This window comes from Sarcophilus harrisii, chromosome 5, assembly GCF_902635505.1.
Source record: "Sarcophilus harrisii chromosome 5, mSarHar1.11, whole genome shotgun sequence".
NCBI classification, from domain to species: domain Eukaryota; kingdom Metazoa; phylum Chordata; class Mammalia; order Dasyuromorphia; family Dasyuridae; genus Sarcophilus; species Sarcophilus harrisii.
Window position 1 is genome coordinate 172022287 of NC_045430.1, and position 18541 is coordinate 172040827.

The 18541-nt window shown below is 33.9% G+C and overlaps 1 pseudogene; it reads left to right on the forward strand.

The window, feature by feature from the left end:
• Positions 1 to 8694: 8694 nt before the first annotated feature.
• On the forward strand, positions 8695 to 15798 carry LOC100927185 (annotated as a pseudogene).
• The last annotated feature ends 2743 nt before the right edge of the window (positions 15799 to 18541 follow it).

Consider the following 18541-nt stretch of genomic DNA (forward strand, 5'->3'; position numbering starts at 1 on the left):
AATCTCTGCTTTACCATCATTAGGATGATGATCTCACTCCATCTATCTTGCGGAGAAGAAACTTGCTCAAAAGAACAAAGATTCCAGAGAAGGCAAAAAGAATGATTCATGTTAATTCATGTAAAAGGACACAAATACATTATATTTTTCTCATCTGTTATATCATGCCTTTCTTTGTCACCCAACTGAGTAAGATCAATGATGTATTTAAATTTTTTAAAAATACAATGCATAAAAATGATCATGACTATTCAGGAAATGGCGCAAATTGCTCTAGAACTGATAGATAATAATAATAAAACTTTGGATTTGCCCAACTCTTTTTCTCTGAAAAGTTCAAAATGTGTATATATCAAAATATCTCTTTAAGATGGTAGAAAATTCAAAATAGGATGGTTTACCTCAAAAAGCAATGCTTTCTCTGTGATTGGAAGTATTCAAGCCAAGACTGGATGACCATTTGTAAATAATGTTAAAATATAGATTCATGGGCATGATGAGGAGTTGCATTTTGCAAATTCTAAGGTTCCTGCCAACTCAGAGATGCTATAATTCTATCATTCTAATCAGACACATATTGAATAAATGGGCCAATAAAATGATATTATTATGAAAAGTGATTATCAAATTCTTAAAAGATATGATATCCAAACCCCATTTAATAGTCATAGTATTTTGCAGTCTCTTAAATGAACCATTTGGCACATTCAATAAAACCCATTGAGGATCACCTTGCTTTATCATGCATTCAACTGAACTACTGCATGAACTATAGCTATGTTCACTTTCTTAATAGTAGTATATATTACTCCGAATAATTTCATGGATGTTTTTCTTATCCTCAAAACCCTAGACACCATAAGCAGTTTCACCAGATTTTTTTTTTCCAACAAAGAAAATCTAACTTTGTTGTGATTTTGTACTTTTTATTGCATCACCCATCACCAGATGGCTTGAAAATGATCAAAATTAGAAGCTGCTTAAGGCCATCCTAATTTCCCATTTCATTCACATTGTGATTTTCTGTGAGATTCTAGCCCAGAAATGGCTGACACCCAATTCCTTGGCAGCTTCCACATTGTATGACTGGGTTCCAGTTCTATGGGTCTTTCACTTTCTCCACAGCTCTTTTCAATGTGGAATTACAGATTTTTTAAAAGGAAAATCTTACTTGATTTGGTTTAAATGTATCATTGCTTTAAGAATGAGGTGTCAAAATTATATGGGTTTAGTGAAAAGAACTATTCCTTGGTTCCTTTGGAACTTATCTTCCCATTATGGATTTTCAGTAATGATTGAGTCAACCAACCTTCTTCAGGTAAGGGATTAAAGATTGTGAAGAAGGGGGAGCTTTTAATCATAGGTATGGAAAACCCCACAGTAAACATCCAAGGCAATTGAAATATTAACGAGTAGTCAAGCCTACTGCCCAGTTCTTATGACCTTTGTGGTATTCTACTACATGAGAATTTGTTCTACTACATTGCTATCTCAAACTACAAATAACCATATGAAACAAAAATTTAAAGCCATTGAATTACTTTTTCTCAAAGTTCATTCAGTTCTTCACTGAGCCAGAGATTCCTGTCTTTGTATATTACACTCACTACTATAAACTGTATGGTGCTTTCAGACTTTACTATCTTCAAATAATGAATATATAATGCATTACACAGGGTTCCCTCAAAGCACAGTAGTTCTTACAGAATTGAAGGAGAAAAAGTCTTTTGTAGAATAGGAAAATTATTTCCAGGGTTTCATGATTATTTAGTCACATGGCCCTGCAGCAGTGATTTCCAAAGGTTTTGTTCATAAGACAAATTCAACAGAGCAAGACATGTCACTATTCACTCCACCCAATCATTGCAGCTGATCACAATTTTTAAAAACTCCTCAAAAAAGAAGAATGGGATATGCTTTGGGTAAGATTCCAAGAAGAGACATTTTAGTGGTCCATTTAGATCCAAGAAAAAGTGATACAACTAACACTCACAGAGAACTTGGCTCATTACAATTTATTAATGGTGAAACAAAGGATTACAGTGATGACATGTGCTAATCTGTGGAATATCCATCACATTTGGAACACATGAAGAACATGCTGCAATACAAGTTAAGTCTGTCCAGAAGTTGCTCAGACTATGCCTTGATTTGGGTGGTACCTGAATGTTGAATCTTATACTGATCATATTCCTAAATACAAAGAAAGGAGGTACCTCTTACAAATATATCGGTCTAAAGTAAACATGTTCCAATTGACTTAAAATATTTTCATTAATAAACTAGATAAGGTTGCACGCAAGAGATGGTAAAAAAATTCCCTTTGGAGCTTAGGAATTATGCTTATTGATTGACAAATCACTCCAAAAGTCATTCTGCCTATTTCTAAGGATCTTCTGGGAAAAGGGCCTTGTCTGACCAGACTGCACCATATTTAAGAAAAGCGATTTCTTATTCAATAATTAAATTAAGCATTTATTACATGCTAAAGGGATGAAAGTCACTGCATTAGGTTATGTTAAATGCAAAGATAAATGAAATATAGTCCTGCCCTCATGCAACTTACATTATGGAGATGACATGTTTTTATATACAGAACCATAAAGCAAAGCAGCATATAGTACCTGTATAAGAGAGTTTCAAGTACTATATGAGGTCAGGAGAAGTTGTGACTCAACAGGTCCAAAACTAAACTCTTTTATTCTTAATCTCATTTTAAATCCAGACTTCCTTATTTTTTCAAAGACATTACCATCTTTCTAGTCACCCAAATTCATAACCTCAGTTCATCATGAACTCTTCTCTTTCATTACAAATATCCAATCAGTTCTAAAAATTCTACTTCTATAGCTCACACACTCCCCTTTCTTTCTACTTACATAGCCATCATTCTAGCTCAGATATTTAATCATTTCTCTGTACACCTGGAATCATTTTTTAATTGGTCTCCTTGCTTCAAGTCTCTGCTCCATCCAATCTAATCTTTATACAGCTTGCCAACCTGATTGGGGATTGTCTGATTATAGCTTTCCTTTATGTACCCCAGTGGCTCCCAATTGCCTCTAGCATCAGCTAGAAATCCTGTTGTTTTTTGTAATTCATCACTACTTCACTTTAACATTCATTTCCAATTTTTTTACACTTAACTTCTCTTCTTGATCTCTATGGGATGGCCAACTGGCTTTCTGACTGTCTCCTATTTCTGCACCATTGAACTTGCTGTCCTTACACGCAAAATTTTCTTCTTAGAATCTTTTGTTTTCTTCAGATCTCAGATCAATACCACCTTCTAGAGAAATCTTTCCTGTTTATTCCCATTGCTTATGCTCTATTTGACACAATTTTCCCTCATATTCATTTTGTTTGCATTTTATTTACATATATATGTGGTAGAATCTAAGATTTTTTTTTTAAAAAACTAGCTTGGTGTCTGGCAGTTAATAAATGCATCTATCTATATATCTAAAAGATCTTATATTAATATCATACTTTGAGGTTTCTAAAGAGCATTGCATACACTATGTCTTTTGAACCCTGTAGCAGCACTGTGATGTCGATATCATTATTTTCCCAGAGACAGAGACAGAGTGAAAGCAATAGCAATAGCAATTCCAAAGCATAGTGGGGGAACTTTCAGTGTAGAAAATTTCTCAGGTAACTTTAATTCATTCTTATTAGAGTCTTAAAATATTATCTGGGATAATTAAATGGTAAGTGATTTTCTCACAGTATTCATAGTATTCCAGAGATAGGATATAAACCTAATCCTTCTGTCTCCAAGAATGATTCCTTTTCATATATTATGCCATGTTTCCTCTCTCACTAATGTACTGCATACATTTATTTTTGTATACAATACAATATGCACACATGTATATTGTTCATAACAAAATAAACAATATAAAATAGCATGGAAGGTCAAAATAGAATCACAGAAAATTGAACTGAAAATCAATGGATTACTAATATTCCCCTTACCACATTCTAAAAATTATTTCTGATTCTCAATGCCTTTTCTTTCATCTCTGTTTAGTACCCTTCTTCTAAAGAAAAAAACAAGTGGTACTTCTTTGCTATCTCTTCTCATCTTGGTGAATACCCACCCTCAAGTCTTTACTCAGGTCTTATAGTAGTGTTGGATCCAATTTCCAGAGACCTTGATTTAGGCTGTACCCTTACAGAACGTTTTCACCTGTGTCTTCAACACAGACTCAGTAGAACTACATGTTTTTATATGACAGTCGCCAGTTTCATCTCCATATTATACAAATAAAAATAAAAAGTAGGAGACAGAAAGAGAGAGAGAGAGGCAGAAAGACAGTCAGAGAAAGAGAGAGAATGAATAGTTTGAGACAAAAACATTTTATCTTGTTAAAATCACTATTATGAATCATATTGTAGTATAAAGCTTTCCAATGAAGATGAATTCAGTGAAAATAGAGGTCTAGATACAACATACTTCACTTGAATCGTCTTTATCTTAATAAAAGGTATAGAAATCTTTTGTTTAAAATTTTTGTTTAAAATTGCTGATGAGGATCCTGTATTGATTTGAAAAATTCTCTGTTGTATTACTTGTACTCCTTCATTACATGACTGATATGTAGAGACTTCAGTATACTAACAAAAATAAACATTTATATATATATATATATATACTATGTAATTTTAGTCAGGAGAGATCAAAGTCTGCTTCCAACACTAACTGTGTAAATATCATCGATTCATTTAACCTTTTTCGCCTTAAGCTTCCTCATCTATAAAATGGGTGTTTCAAAGACTTACATTGTGTGTGTCTTATAGATTTCTTGTGAAGAAAGTACTTTGTAAATCCCAAAACATTTTAAAGTTGTGAATGAATCATATTAAAAGTAGTAGTAGCAAAAATCATTTTTAGCTCTCAATGAAGAAAGTTTTGGATTTAGAATCAGAAGACTGGCTTGAAATCATGGCTCTGCCATTTTCTATGTGACCTTAGGCAAGTCATCTAAACTCTGAGATCTAAGTTTTCTCACCCATAAAATGAGGGAGTTGGATTCAATAGTCTTTAAGATCCCTTATAGAACCAGATCTGTGATTATATTGTACAATGGTTTCAATTTAAAGGTAAATAAGAAGGATTCCATCAGTAACTTTCTTATGCAGAACATCACAATGTCTATCATGTCAAAAAATTGTAGTAGAAAAGAGATAGCTAGGGAATTATACTGTATGATTTAATGATGGGCGTGATTCAGAAAAGCAAAAAAAAAAATGGCAAAAATCACTTGGGATTTACAATACCAGATAATTTTTAAAATCCCTACCCTTTCACACTTTTTTCTGTATTATTGTAATCCATGTGATTAGTGGGTTTATTTTAAAATTAAACCATGCACAGATTTCTGTAAACTCTTTAGGTCTTCTCTTTTATAAAATAAATTGTTTCCCCACTCTATTTTGTGCTCATCAGATCATACTTACCATTTATCCAATGAACATTAAGATTCAAATTTTTATTAGATTTCTTTCTTATGGACTATGCTTTAAACTCAACTCACCCTGGCTCTCATTTGGCCAACAACAGGTCTCAAGCCAAGTGTCACTTGGTCACTATTTGGGCTCCAATTGGTGGAAAGTGAGTATAAATAGTATAAATAGCAATTGTTGCTTTGGGGGCCAGAAACCCTGAGGATCTTTCTATCTAGATTGATTTTTTTAATTAGGTAAAAGAAGTTTCTCTGCTTCATTTTAGTTTAATCAATTAATGGGCATTGTATCAGTCAAACTAAGACCTGTTTAAAAATACCTTAGCTTTTAAAAAAAGGCCAAGGATTCCCACTGTATCCAGGGCCATCTCTAGTTATCCTGATGTATCTCTGGCTACTGGACTCAGAAGGCTGTAGAGGAGAAAGTGAGACTGGTGACTGCACAATGCTCTCTTACCTAAATACAATTTACTTGTATGTCACAGAGCCACCCCCCTGATGTCATGGCCCACTTTGAGAATAAAGGACAAACAACAGTCTACTTCCAAATGTGATCTGGCTCAGAGTCTCCCTTCAGATTCTATAATCTGTGCCCCACCCCAAGAAAAAAACAAACACATGTAGAAACATGACCATTAATTCTTCAGAAAATAATGAATAAATGAATGAATAAAAATTATTAAACACTTGATATGTGTCAGTCACCAAGGGCTAGAAAATACAAACAAACTTTGGTTATTCCTGTTACCAAGAAACATATTCAAATGAGGACAAGAACATATATATAAAAGTGGTAGTGCATATACATACATCCAGAATTATATGTTCAGAACTAAAGAGCATGATACCTACACCTCCCCAAGAAAATCATTAGAAACAAAAATCTAATTTTAAAGAACTGATGAAATGGGCATGTCTATTATAAAAAATAAAAAAAAATGTAAATTCTAATGGGTGAAGAGGGTAGAAATCAGGGATTATCAGGAAAGCACTAAAAAGAACAGGAAAAGATGAGAGAAATCAATTATTCTATCTTTTCCCCTAACTCCTAGACTTATAACCAAAGATATGGTAATAGGAAAAATGAGAGAATTTTTGAGTTGAAAGAAACCTCAGTTATCTGCTAGTGACCCATATCTGAAGAAATATTCCAAATATTCCCTCTCCAACAAATTAGATGAGTTTGCATCAAGCTTTTGTTTAAAGAATTTGGTGAAGGAAAAACCAAGCACCATGTATGACAGACCAATCTCTTTCTGAATTGTTCTAATATTGGTGAGTGTTTTTCTTACACTAAGCCTAAATTTGTATCATTGCAAATGCACAAGTTGTGAGATAACATGGAAACCCTTCACCTCTTTCCAAATTAAAAGTTGCAAAACAAAAGCCTAACAGTTCTCTCTTGCCTAACTGGGAATGACAGTTCTGTTTTTCCCAGGCCAACACAGAAAAGGGATCCCTAATCTAAATTGCATTTTGAGTTAGCTTTGTAAGTTTCCATATTATAAATTTGTACTAGAAATAATAATTAGCAATTAAAGTTATACTATTAGTGTCAGAACAGGGCCAACTCGAGGATATTACCTGGTGCAACTAGTCACATAATAAAAATTGTCAAAAATTTCATGCAATGTTAAAGTTGGGAAAGACCTTACTGGATTCCAAGTCTAATCCGTTGCTCAAAATTTCTTGGAGAATTTATATCATAGCCAGTTGTTGAACTCAGATCTTTCTATGTTTTAATCCAGTGATCCTTCCAGAAGGACTTCCAGCCTCTCTGACATAACACAATGTTTAATTTCTGGTTATTCTATACTGTTCTTGCCCATTTGTACTACGTAAGTACTTTTAAAAAAAAGTTCAGAAAGGGTCCTTTAAAAGTATTTAATTTTTCAGAGAAAAACATTATTACAAAAAGCAGGGCATGTCTATTTATAATCAATCATCTGCTTAGTCCTCAGGGATTTTTGAATCTAAATGTCTTATTTCTCTAACAAAATATTCTATCAAATAAATTCCTCGTCCTTCAGATTCTCCTGAAAAACTATTCACTTCCCCAATTTAGTAAATTTTTGCCATTTTATTCTCAAGAAATGTTACCATTGAACAGAGATAGGAATGGAAGATTTTACTGGCTATAATGGAGAGCACTAAAGCCAATAGCTTTTCCCCAGTAAGAAAGGTCTACCTTCTTGTACCCTTTTAATGAATTGCTTTGCTATATTGAAAGCCTTTTGGGAAGAGACCTTGTCAGTTTCAATTCCAAGCAGCACTAAATATGCCATTGACCAAATGCAAATTGCCCTAATTATTCTTTCTAACTACTTAAACTGCCCCATTTTCTGACCTATGGATTAGGGTGGCATTCCATAAATAATCAAATGATATTCTCCTTGCATTTATGTAAGGGTCAGGATAATATGACTATCCTCTTGACAGGAGAAGCAATGGAAGATTTTCTCCCATGCACACTTTCAGATGTTGTTTTGATCCAGAAAGAACTAAAATGGAAGAACTTGATGGGTTAAATTTAATTTTTTTCTTCCTTGTAAGTGATACTATTTATGCAGTTCTTTGTCCCAATTCCCAATATACAGTATAATATAATGACTTGAAGTCAAGTTATGTGACTAGTTACATATACTTAATATCTGAATCTATTTCTTCATATATATGTAAAATAGTCAAAAAATGTTATTGATTCTAAATTATCTCACCAGTCATTATAATGAAATCACTTTGCAAACCTTAAATCATTATATTACGAATATTATGAATATTTTATAAATATAATTTTTATAAATACAAATATAAATATAACATGATGTTAGGACTAGTTAAAGACCTTCTCCATGGAGAAAACAGTCTGTATGCATTTATTAAGTACTTACAAGGTATCAGTACCAGGCACTATGCTACACACATGATGTGTAAAGAAATGTAAAAACACAGGCCCTGCTCAAAAGCAGTTCACATTCTGATAGTGAAGACAACATACAAATATCTATGTAGGCAGACAAAATGTATACAGAGTAGGTGCAAGGTGATGAGAAAAGAAAGCCTAGTATCTAAGGCTAGGAAAAGGTTCTCTTGTGGTAGACAGGGTTTGAAATGAGTTGTGAAAGAATACAAGGAAGCCAGGTAACAATATAGAGGCATCGAATTCCAGATTTGGGGAAAGAAGATAAATTGATTCTTGATCTATGGCAGGTTGGGATTAAGAATGATGCCGACTAAAAGGCAAGGTACTGCTTTCCCAGGAAAATCAGCTGGGACACTGGGTCTCTCTTTCCATCTGTGCAGCAGCTTCTTTTGTCTGGATACTGGGATGGGCTGTTCATCCTGTGCAAAAGAGGATGGTATTTCTGTACCTGAAAAAAATACACTCTCCTCCCCTCACCCTTTCCACAGCTGAAGAGGAGAAGGCATAATAGGAGTATCGGAGTCAATAGTGGGAACAAAAAGGCTGTCCTTCCCAAGTGACATATCATTTTGCCACTTTGTTTTGTTTTTTACTCTAGTAATCAGCAAAATATTGTTCTTTGGAGCACAGAACTTTATTACCAAGTGCTTTCAGTGAGTGAATGGGAAAAATTCCTGAAATCCCAACTCTGGTATATTCTTTAAATGAACTAGAGATCTTAGCAAGAGATGTCAAGTAAACTAGCTAAAGGAAAAGAAAGACATGCTTCCAACTATCTTGCTTTTTCTTGTCATTTTGTTTCCATGTACTTTTGTGTAAATATATTTGAAAGTTTTTCAAATAATTGCTAATTTGAGATTCAAAATTTATTAAGCCAAAATAGTGGTGTCAATCAACTATTATTAAGTACCGATTATATTTCAAGCACTGATGTTGGATGCCATTCCAGATACATTGTTATCATTATCATCACTATCAACAAGATAAAGTTTGCAAAACTCTTTAAATACTTAGGTATTTAAATGAGATTAGTCTCATTTGAGCCTTATAACAATTCAGTGAGATGGATGTCATTATTATCCCCATTATACAAATGAGGAAACTGGAGCTCAAAGATCAAGTCATCAGACCATTGTCAGATAACTGGGAAGTACCAGAGGAAAAAAAGAAAAAGGAACAAAAGTAGACAGAGACAGACAGAGACACAGGTAGTCAAAAAAGAGATATAGATTGGTAGAAGCACAGAGAGAAGATAGGACGAAATGCAAAGTTACAGGTAGAACAGTCAATTTTGGCAAGGAAAGAGGATACCTATTCCTCAAGAGACAGGAGAAAAGAAGGGGAAAATGGACAAAAATATAGAAGCAATACAATGTGAGGAGAAAAAGGGAATCCATGGTAGATAGATGGCAATATTTTTCTCAATAAATTAGGAGAAAAGCTATCCACTTAAGGAAAGGAATCAGAAGTACTGAGGATTAGAGGAAAGGGGAGAAGATTTGAAGTAGCCACTGAAGGAAGGAAAAGAAAGAGTTAGTCAGTGGAGAAAATTTGTCAACCAGTTCCATACATCATTAAAAGCCAGTCAGCACATGGTCAGCACAGTGGTATGGCTTTTCCTAGCAATGTTCAGCAGCTTACAATTATGAGTGAACAAATTGGATGATGAGTGTAAACTAGGAGTTGGTAATAACTATTTTCCTACAGATGGAAAATATATTGAACAAAATGTTTCTGAAATTTTGCAAATCTTAGGCTGGTTGGAAAATAATTTAAACCAAACTTAATTGGACTATAGACACTTAATGTGCTTCCATTGAGATCTTCATTATTCTGACTTCAATTGGAGGTCTGAGGAGAAGATTTAATTCAGAAGCAAGATAGCAAGAAGGGGAGGGAATAGGAAAAGTAATCAGCTAAACTTATATACGTTTCTCTGAAACTTTTCTGTAGCTTTTCCTAGAAGCTATGATTGAAGTAGATGAAAATGGATAGAAGTCAGTTTAGGTGACTTGGGAAAACTTCAATGAGCAATGGACAAATCGATTTATAGACAGAAGAGTAAGATAATTGGCTCCCTTAAGCATTATTCCATTATTCCACCAAATAACTAATGTGGAAGAAAACCGAAAATATATTACATATTACTTATTTGATTACCAAATATATTTTAAAATCAATCTGAAGTTGTAGAAGTATGAATGGAAGATTTGCAAATTTCTATTCTACTTTCTCATTTTACTTCCTAGTATCATCTGTGCAACATCAGGATAGTAAGTTAATTAGAGTTTTTGAGTGCATATGAAAATGCCTGCATTTCAACTAGAGACACCCTATCTTCCTTTTCTGATAGTTTTATGTACTCCATGATTATGTTTAAATCCTCATTGATTTAAAATTGCTGCATATGGTCTGGTGTAGAGGTCTCTTATTCCACCCCATTTCACAATCCATCTCTTTACAATTCATTTCTTAGCATCCCTCCCAACCTAAGCGGGGCCCAAATGTATTTTCCCCATTTAGACTTCCTCTGGCCCAATATATTAGGGGAATCAAAATAGAAAAAAAAATACACCAATCATAGCTTTCTTGCCTTCCTCTTAGGTAAGGAACAAAAGTAAGGAAACTTGTTATTTAAGATATTTAGATGAGGAAGTATGGGAATCTCAAAATGGGTGATTCATAATAAGAATACTAGTCATATTTGTCTTCTTACCTACATATTACATTGCTATATTATTTTTATCTGCCTCTTTTGTCTTCTTTTTGATATAACTTGCTGAATAAATGCCTAATGGAGGTATTAATAAGAATGACACCATATAAGGATCAGTTCTAGTATGCAAAGGCAAGATTAAAATAAGTGAGTTCCTTTTAATATATGGGATTGATGATATGATCTTCCAGAAAAAAACAACAACTGATCAAGATGGATCATGTAAGAACTCCAAAAGGGGCAAATATTGCTTAAATAAGAGATATAAACTGAGCAAAAGTCTCTAGTGGAATGTCATGGTGGTCCAAAATTTTCATCATTGACTGGGATAAAGAGATTATATTATTAGAACTAGAGATGACACAAAGCCAGATAATAAAGTTGGACAAAAGAATAATGATGCAAAATTATATCAACACTTTGGGAAAATAAACCAAGTCTAAAAATACCACATTTTATTATATAAACATAAAATTTTGTGTTTTTTCTTGAATTCAAAAGTCAACTACCTAAAATCTAATAAAATATATATGCAGTCAATGCCAAGGACTGGAGAAAACGACATATAAGAACACTATTGCTGGAGTTAAGGATTGGTCCAATCATACTGGAAGATAATTTGGAATTATGTAAGATAACTTACTAAACTTTTCATACCCTTTCCAGTGATTACATTACTTGTCATGTATGTCCAACAAGATTGAAGACAGAAAGACAGACAAAAATGCTGAATATGAAGAAAAATATTCATGACAGCACTTATTTTCATAGCAAAAATAATTAATCTGGAAGCAAAGTAAGTTCCCGACAACTGAAGAATAGCTGAACAAATTGTGGTTTAAAAATGTATTGGAATACTATTGCTCCAGAAGAAAATCTGAATAGGAAGAATTCATAGAAACACAAATTCATGTAAATTATTGCAGAAAACAGCAAGCTTAGGGAGGAAAACAATATCCCCAGGGGCAACAATGTAAATAAAACAAAACTAAGAGATAGTTAAAATCTGATTACTATAATTGTACTGACCAATCTTACTCAGTCCTAGAGAACTAATAAAACATACATCTCTCCTGTCATTAAAGATTCATGAAAGTATAACTCTGGAATGTGGTCAGACTGCCAGATTTATTCAAATACTTTTCTTTGTTACCAGAGAAGGTTCAAACAGTAATAACAATTAAAGAAAATAAAGGCATATATTATTATATCATTAAAGCAATCTTACATGATTTTATATATTCATGAGGGAAAAATGTTGGAAGAGAGTCATTAGTGTGGCATTTTGCTATACCAAATAAAGCAGTCCCATTTTTTTAAACAAACAATAAAAACTTGGAAATCCTGTATTCTCTGTATCTTTCAGGAGGCTGTGTGATTGGACAGAAGTATTTTTCTGTAGAATTATTATTTGTGAAGATCTGCCCATTCCCTTCTTATATTTGCAAAAAGGATGCACTAAATATGTGTAATGTTCTGCTTAGATTTCTGTAGGTCTTGGGATCAGCCTTCATTTCACGAGAGTAATACCATGAGAATAGCCAGGGATAAAGTCCAAATGTCTTTATTGTCTTCTTCCCAGTCTGTCTTCTTCACCTGGGGCTCTGCTAGCTTTCTGGAAGCCTTCAAATGGTCCTTGGTCTCAGTGGAGAAGTGAAGGACAGGCCAGCCAGCACGATGGTGGGAAATGGAATATCTCTCCTTGGCTTCAACACCTTGAGTTCCAGCCTCCAGTCCTCTGTCTTCTCTGAGTCTATCTCCGAGTCTGTTTGATTCCCCCTTCTAGGTCTGACTCTGACCTCTTAAATATTCTATTACAATTAAATCCATTCATCATACTGAGTAAATACTAATAATTATATCACTAGGAAGCTATTATTTGTTATAAGATTAATTCAATCATACTGAACTAGGGAACTATTAATCACTATGCTAAACTAGATAACCATTGTCTTATCAATTCCACTGAGTTAACACCTTGTGAGAAACCTTGTTTCAGAGTTCTAGCCCATTACAAATATGGGTGCATAGTTTTTCATAAAGATTTTTATCTTTATGAGATAAAATGAGAAATTTTAATGAGAAGATAGTAAATGAAAAGATAGTTACTTTGGTCAATCCTTATTGAGTTTTTTTTTTTTCCAACTGTCTTTTCTTTTGAAAGGCCAAGGGCAATATATTATGCTTCCCTCTTGCATGTTTTTACTGTCCCTTTCTTCTTTGGTATATCTTTAGAAATTAATACTTTGACATGCTAAATGGTGTAACATCTCCAGGATAAATATAAATATACTTAATCTAATCTAGATATCCTTCAATCAATCAATCAATAAGCATTCATTAAGTTCCTATTGTGTGCCAGGTACTAAATTAATTCAAGCATAGTAACTGGAATGAAAGCGTCTATACAATAGAACCATATAATAGAACGTTCCCTGGTCAGACCACTTTAGGAATATTTTGTTTTGTTCTTGGTGTTACATTTTAGGAGGAACATTGCAAACTGGATGACCAGAAAGAGTTGTTTAGTGGAAAGATGCTAGATTTAAATCCTCACTCTTACTACTTTCTACTGTATGATTTCTGAGCTACCTTCTGCTTATAAATATATTATCTAGGAGTAAGTGTTAATTAATACCTTTTCAATTACATATTCATTCAGAAAGCAGTTCCATATGGGAGATATACATTTGGAAATTATCTAAAGCAATTGAAGAAACAATTAGTGTCTTCACTAATTAGGCTATGAAGTGAATTAGGTTATGAAGGAGGAAAATATAGATAGAAGAGAAGAGAATCAAATTTGGTTCTTTGGGTACATCTATATCAAGGGTTTTGAAAAAGAATGAAGAATCAGTGAAGGAAACAAAGGAGAGGATATTAAAGAGCTAGGAATAGAATCAAAACATTTGACATCTCTAAAGCTAAGAGAGGTAAAAGTATGTCAAAGTGAATAGTCAGTAGTGCCAAAAGGCCCAAAGTGGTCAAGACAGGCTGAAAAAAAAAGCTCAATATATTTAGTGATTTGCATGTTATTGGTAATATTTGAGGGAAGAAGTTCAATGGAATGCTGGAAGGATAGGAAGAGGGAATTGCAATAAGGGGTTGAGTAGATAGTGAAAAAGTGGTTCTAGATGTAAAGAACTTTTTCAAGAAGTTCAGCACTGAAAGGAAGGAGACAAATGGCAAAAGTATCTGGAGAGGAAAAAAAGGTTAAGAGGATGCTATTTTAAGTTAGGAGAAAACTAAAATTTTGTTAGGAGATGGGAAAGACTCAGTGTAGAGGGAAAGATTAAAAATACATATATTGGGAACAATAGGCATTTTCAGCCCTTTTTTTCTACATGGAAACTCCTTAATGTTCTGGGGCTTGACATAATCAACACAATATTCACAAACAGGAACATCAGAGGATCTCACTGTCTACTTTCACTGTGTTTAGGACACCTTCCACAACACTGACATATTCCTTTGGTAAGCATCTCTCTTTTGTTTTATACTTGCTTTGATATTAGTAGTTGAAATGTTATTTATCAGCAGGATCTCTGATTGCATTCATTGAGAAATACTGTATTAACATACTTATGAATGATTTCTCATTGGAAGAGAGTCCTTAAGTGATGGTGTTCTAATCTGTGAATTCAAAGGCTTTTTCATTGTCAAAAACCACTAAATGTAATGGAATCTTGTTTTCTCTGTATCTTTCAGGTAATTAGGTGACTATAAAGATATATGGTATCTGTAGGAAATCTTTTGTGAATGCTGATAGGTTCATAGTTTTAAGGTTCCCATAATTTATGTACAGGTCATTTCCTATAATTATTTCATAGTTGTATTGTATGCTTTTTCCTCTTTTGGTTCATCTCATTCTTTCCTTCCTTGTTACCTGAATTGGATTTCTGTTTGACTTTGAGGGACCTGAGGGGCTAGGTGTACATTGTGGATGAGGGTGTTACCCATGGAGTCTAGATAGAGTAAGTGCCACACACAGGGTGAAGAAGTGAGTAGAGAGTGAGTTCATCATGGAGACTTGTGTCAAGCAAGGGATGGAGAACATTTCATTTTCCTTAGCCTACACTATTTATTAATAAATTTTTCTGTGAGACAAAATTAGAGGAATATGATACTTTCATAGCCATATCAGCAATTTATGTGGAAGATAAAGAAGAGCAGCACTTCAGGACAAGAGACAACATCAATGTCTCTTTCAGGTATTTAAATCCCAAGAATGAACCTTTGGTCTTAGACTCCTGATTCTGGAAACTGAGGCACAGCATTGTGCAATATTAATTACTAATGGTAAGAATTTTACATTTCTGGTTCTCCTTCTAGCATCTCAACAAATATCTGCTCAGCTCCACTGCCTTATTTCTTTAAAGAATCGGATGAGCTGTCTTAGAAGGGAGTAGACTCCCATCTCCCTGACAGCCTGGGAACTGCTGCAGGATAGCTATCATGGGGCATTGGGCCTTCAGTATTTCACCCAAGCGTATAACTGTAGCTCTGCTCTATCTTGTCCTGAAGTATTGTGGAGAGGGCATGCCTGCAGAAAAGCAGAAGACCTTACCAGGTCAGTCATTGATAATATTGTGTCTGACCTGATTCAGATTTATACAATGGATACAAGAAATCCCTTAATTGCTATAGGGCCATCCAAGGAGAAGAAAATATTTGCTTTGGCCGAGATCTAGAACCCCATGATGTTTAAAATCATAAGGAGCAGCTTTGTGTTAGTAAACAGGGAAGAAGTAAATTTGGGTTGCTTTCTGTTTGTTCTTTGGTATTTATGTGGTGGGACAGTGAATGAGTGATACTAGTCATTCCTCCTGAGCAGATTTGGAGCACACTATATTGGATACCAATAGGTCCAAATTGAAAAAGGAATGTAATATGTTCAATTGCCTTTTGTACCTTTAGGAATTTTTTGAAGATAAATCTCTTGAATTTCATGCAGATTGCATTTAGGCATCTCTTCATTAAAACAAAAGCCAAAATAGAACACTTGATTGTACCCTTTGAGATAGCTTTTCAAGTCATACATAAGCTCAACCTTCCAACACAAGTGAATAGTTATTTTATTTTACATAATAAAGATAAAGAAAAAATATTTTTGCAAAGCTGTGAAAATAGGCATATAATTTAAGAGTTTTCAATGGTCTCTGGACCATGCTGGGCTTGGATGGGTGATACTATCAATATTTTTTTTCATTTTGTGTTATCTTTCTCTCCCTGAAATACATTATAAAATATGATCATCTTTTAAACACAAATGTTCTTCCAGGAATCCTATATGTTCAAAATTTTGGAACATATTGATTTCTGAAGAATCATAGTTTTCCAATAATTTCTGGGGAAATGAGAGCTTAGACAGTGAGCAAAAGTATGCTTAATTTCACTGATGATCTATGTGCAAGAAATGGTGTTCTGTTTAAAGGAAAACTAAGATGGCTCAGTCATGTAGCAAGCATCAGAAAGTAACTGAAACTCATTATACGTGATGGACTGCTACCAACAAAATATAAAAAGAAGCAGAAAAAAGGCTTTTAATATACTAGTTCGATATATGGAGAGTCTTTATGGGAGACCAGGAAAAAGAAGACAATACATATAGGGTACTATCACCACCAATAGTAGGAGTACTCTCATAGGTGAGATCTTGGATGAGATCATGGATTGACTGAAGTGTTAGGAGAATATCAAAACACTTTTTACAAGAATCAAAGTCATATTGCCAACAGTTGGTTAAAATTAACAACTCATCCTAAGATTTTCACATATCATTTCCAAAACAAATTTGTTGCTTATATATTAAACATGTTTGATGGTCTTGTAATATTTTTTCATATTAAAAAAAAGAAAAATAATAAAACAGTAAGTGTCAGAGAAGGTAATGACCTGTATTAGTAAGAAGAGATTTCTCATATTAGTTTCCCATATTAGTGACATCACAAGTCCAGTCCTTATTCCTATTTCTATAAATTACTGCATCCCCCAAAGACACAAAGAAATAACTCAATAAGGAAATAATTTATTTGGGATCTATTGGGAATTGTTTCAACAACTCTGAGGTACCACCTCTTAGATTAACTAAGATTACAGGAAAAGATAATGAGGAATGTTGGATAGGATGTGGGAAAACTGGGACACTAATGCATTGTTGAAGGTGTTGTGAATTGATTCAACTATTCTGGAGAACCATTTGGGTCTAGGCCCAACGGGCTACAAATTGTGCTTATCCTTTGATTCAGCAGTGTTTTCACTGGCTTGTATCCCAAGTAAATCATAAAGAAGGGAAAGGACCCACATGTGTAAAAATGTTTATAGCAGCCCTTTTTATAGTAGCAAGAAACTGGAAACTGAGTGGATGCCCATCAAGTTAGAGAATGGCTGAATAAGTTGCGATATATGAATGTTATGAAATATTATTGTTCTATCGAAACAATCAACAGGATGATTTCAGAGACACTTGGAGAGACTTACATGAACTGATGTTAAGTGAAATGAGCAGAACCAGGAAATCATTATACACGGGAGCAGCAAGGTTTTAAGATGATCAGTTTTGATGGGCATAGTTCTCTTCAACAATAAGATGATTCAGGCCAGTTCCAATGGTCTTGTGATGAAGAGAGTGATCTGCAACCAGAGAGAGAACTGTGGAAATTGAGTGTGGATCACAACATAATATTTTCAATCTTTTTGTTGCTTTTTGCTCGCATTTTGTTTTCTTTCTCATTTTTTTATCTGATTTTTCTTGTACAATATATTTGTGGAAATATATATAAAAAGAATTGTGCATCTTTAACATATATTGGATTACTTACCATCTAGGGAGGAGGTAGGAAGAAGGGAGGGGAAAAGTTGGAATATACGGTTTTCTAAGGGTGAATGTTGAAAAGTAAACATGTATATGTTTTGAAAATAAAAAGCCTTAATAAAAAATAATTACTTCATGTAAAATTTGTGAGATAGAAAGAAATAATAGAAGATATGATGAGATTTTCTTTTTTATAGACTTTTTTTCAGAAAAGACTAAAAAATCTTTCTGGGGATGGCTAAAATGTAATCCTCCTTAAAAGTAAGGGAATTAAATGCCCCTCTCCCATGTCTCTTCCTTGAATACTGCCAAATTAATACCTGGAAGGCCAGCCATCATCTTTCTTTGACTGAAGCAACTTCCCCCTTTTGATAAAATGGGAAAGTAAGAATTACTGGTTTTTTTTTTTTTGAATACCAAAGTCAGCCAAAAACATACATTCCAACTGAAGCCTCTGTTTCCTGCACAACCTGTCAAAGATATTGCAAACAGAAGTGCCAAATCTGAGAGCCCATGAGATCTTTGTGATTAAAGCTCTGAATCTGCCATTGGCATGACAACAGCTTTCCACATCTGATACAGCAGAAGCTACCTCACCTTTCATTTCCATAATGAATTGG